Genomic DNA, 3,675 nt, shown 5'->3' with positions numbered 1-3,675 from the left:
CCTCCCTGCCCGTCTGTCTGTCTGTGCCCTGGTCAGTGTGTCCAGCCCTGCCATGCTGCTCTGCCGACACCGGAGTCCTGGGGGTCCCGGGCATGGTGGGCTGGGGGCTGTGCCCAGAGCCCCTCCGGTGTGGCCGTGCCCAGGAGCCCCGTGGCAGAGGCAGCCGGTGCCAAGCGTGGGCAGCGCCTGGCACCGGGCGCCGTGGGGCAGGGCTCTGCAGCAGCGTGGGCATGGTGCCCGTGGGGAGGAGCGTGCCGAGGCACGTCCCTCGGGAGGGTGTCGGCCCCCCGGGCCCTCCGGGACTCGTCGCGGCAGGAGGAGCCGGGTGAGAGGGACCCTGGCCATGCTGGGAGCTGGGGGGTGGGCGGACGTGCGGGGGCTGGCGAGGGTCCCTGTGCCGCTGTGGGGGCAGCGGGGAGCGAGCTGCCGGGGGCCAGCCCTGGGTGAGGGCCCTCGCCTCTCCCAGGGTCTGGGGGGGTCTGCAGCTGCCGCGCCGGTGACCGGCGCTCTCTCGGGGCCACCTCCTTGAGCATACTGGCCCATACTGGGCCATGCTGGGCCATACTGGGGGTGGGCGTGGACCGGTCGGTACGGACTGGGCCATACTGGGGTGGCCGTGGGGCTGGTCTGTATGGCTGTGGGGCTGTGGGGTTGCCGGGGATGCCGGCGTACGAGGGAGCTGTGGGGGAGTGGTGGGGTGCCAGGGGAGCCTGTAGCCGGGTCTGTAGGTTGGCGCGAGCAGCGCTGTGGGTGACGAGGGTCTCAGGCTGCTTCTCTGGGGTCTCTCACCCGGGACGCTGACGGCGGGTCTGGGGGCTGCGGCGCTCGCCCTCCCACCCCTGTCCTGCCTGCTTCTCCGGCAGCCCCGCCGGGGGTCCCTGCAGCTGGGCGTTCCTCCCCCACCGAGGCTGGGCAGCCGCGCCGTCTCCGGCGTGCTGGGCGCTACCCTCGTTCTGCACCCCGAGGACATGGCGGCTCTTCCCTGCGCCCTCCCCTGGCGCCGCGGCCCGGCCAGGACGGTGTGTCCCCGGGCCGGCGTTTCCTCCCGCAGTCTGTCACCTCGGGAGCTCTCTGCGTGCTCCGTGCGAAGCACGGCGGTGGCTGCTGGGTGGGTGCGAGTGGCACCGAGGGCTTTCCCCGGGGGACCAGTGGCCCAAAATGTGCAGCGGGGCAAGTCCCTTCTTCAAGGGGTAAAGGAGGAGAGGGGTCCGGGGGCCGGAGCTGCGACTCGCCGTGTGTGGGGCTGGGCGCCGGGGCGGCGCGGAGGGAAGGCCGGGCAGGGGGCTGCCCGGCGCGGAATCCTCTCGCCGGGGGCCGCGTCCCTCAGGTCCTGCTGGCCCTGCTCCTCAGCCTGGCCGGCGCGCGCGCCCCGGGGGCGGCCGAGCAGGGCTTCCCCGCGCCACTGGCGCTGCTGGGGGTCCCTGGGACCCCTGTGCTGGCAGCGACTCCCGTTCACTCCCTGGTGCTCGTCAAGCCGGAATGTCTCCGTTTCCCCGCGCCTGCGGGGTTCTGCAGCCCGCGCTGGCTCCCGCCGGCCGCCGCACCGGGCTCCGCTCCGCTCATGTACCGCCGGGGAGGGCACGGAGCCGCTGCCGACCCGCCAGCCCAGGCCCCCCTCCCTGGGCGAGGGCCCCCACCCCCACTCCTGCCAGCTCCCTTGTGGCCTGCGTGTCCCCAGGCCGCAGTCCCGACCCGGAGCTGCCATGCCGTGGCCGTGGCCCCACCAGCCCCCTGCCCCACGCCCACCCTGCCCAGAGCATCTCCCGGCAGTAACGCCCAAAGCCGCCCTGCCCACGGCCGCCTGAGCCGGTGCCGCGGCTGGGACCGCGGGGTTGGGGGGCCGGAGACCCCGGGGCCAGGCAGCCCCACAGACCTCTGTCAGTGGGGGGGGACCGTGGTGACACTGAGGAGGGGGCGAGCTGGTGACCACAGGCAGAGCAGGTCCTGCCGGGGCATCGCCCCTTGGTGACCCTGGGCACTGGCGGGGGCTCCTCCCCGGGCCTGGCGTGAAACAAGCAGGGTGTCCCGCGGGAAGCTGCGGAAGCGCCTTGCGGCGAGGAAAACACCGGGAAAGCCGGCGGGACGGCGGTAGCTCTGCCCGGCTCTGCCCTCAAAGCGCTCCAGGGCAGGACCGCCAGCCTGCCTTCCCCGCCGCCGCATCCCCAGCCCCGGGCTTCCCCTCCCCAGCTGCTCGCGCGGGGACGGGCCGTGCCGCCGCGCCGCCGCGCTCCCGTGCCCGCCGTCAGCCCGCCTCGCCCGTGCTCCTCCTCGCCCGCGCCTTTGTTTTGCGTTTTAATGCCGGGGCTGCAGACGTGGCTCTTGACCTTGCCCCCGGTCCCGAGCCAGCGCTGCTCTGATCAGCCATTTCTGCCCCGGTGTGTCGGCGGGTGCCCGTGCTCCCGGGCACGGCACGGTGTGGCACGGCTGCCTTCCTGGCCCCCCACAGCTGCGGGCAGGGGAGGGCAGAGGGACAGCAGCACGTGACGCAGGGGCCGCATCCCTCCTCCTGCCCCGGACTGCCGGGAGCGTCGGCCAGAACGCCGCGCCGGCCCCCGCGGCCTCGCGTGGGATGCGGGATGCCCCGGGGCAGCGGCTCCCAGCCCAGACGTGGCCCCGTGCCCCGCGCCCGCAGGCCTGGGGGCCGCAGTGTGCCGGGAGCAGCTCTTGGCTCCCTGCGCCAGGGAAATCCTTGACTTGGCACCTCGGGGTGGTGATCTCCTTGGCGCCGGGGGTGTTCGCGGCTCCCCCGTCTGCTGGGCTCCTCTCTGGCTCCTCTCCACGCCGGGGCCTTGGCGGCGGTCCTGGTGCCCGGAGGAGCGCCGCCGGCTCCCTGCCAGCGCTGCCTGCAGCTCGGCGGCACCCTGCCCGGCGCTGCCTGCAGCTCGGCGGCACCCTGCCCGGCGCTGCCTGCAGCTCGGCGGCACCCTGCCCGGCGCTGCCCGCCGGGCCCCGGGCCCCGGCACCCTCCGCCTGCCGCTCTGCAGGAGAACCCCCTTCATCCCAGGCTGCCGGCACAAGTCCCGCAGCTACGAGCTGCGCCGCAGCCCACGGCTGGTGCCGGTGCTGGCATTTCGGGCTGTTGCGGGCGGGGGCGAGGAGCGGGGAGCACAGCAGGGGAAGGGGTACCTGTCCCTGTAACCTGCTGGGGGGGACAGCCCGAAGGGCTTTCCTTGGTCAAGGCCGGTGCAAGCGCCGGCACGGGCTGGCGGTCCCGGCACCTCGAGCCCCGCGCCCAGCCGGGAGAGGCGGGAGCGGCCGAGAGCCGCCTGCAGCGCCGGGCGAAGGTGGGACGGGTTCGTCACGGGGGGCAGAGGCTGAGCCCAGGTTCTCCCTCCCGGGGGCCGCGGCCGGCTGCTCGGCGCACTCCGGCACACCAGTGCCTGCGGAGGCCCCGAGGCCGGCACAGGGAAGGGGACCCGGCCGCAGGGGACCCGGCAGGCTCCGTTATATTTCCACCCACCTTAGATTTATGATTTCAAGGATCAGCTGAATTTAGCGCGCGGAGCGTCGGGACGGGGGATCGCGCGGGGCGAGCAGCCGTGAGGACGGCGCATCTGCTGGCAGCGCACCGTAGGTGCCGTTCCAGTAGCGGTCCCCGCACGCCGTCACCGCGGCTGCGTGCCGGCCGCCCAACGCGCGGGCGCTGCGCTGGAACCCGGGGGTCGGCAGGGTTTC

The sequence above is a fragment of the Phaethon aethereus genome, assembly GCF_964289735.1.
Source record: "Phaethon aethereus genome assembly, contig: HAP1_SCAFFOLD_380, whole genome shotgun sequence".
Classification (NCBI taxonomy): Eukaryota; Metazoa; Chordata; class Aves; order Phaethontiformes; family Phaethontidae; genus Phaethon; species Phaethon aethereus.
The sequence above is the reverse complement of the archived record's forward strand: the minus strand, read 5'-3'. Positions refer to the sequence as shown.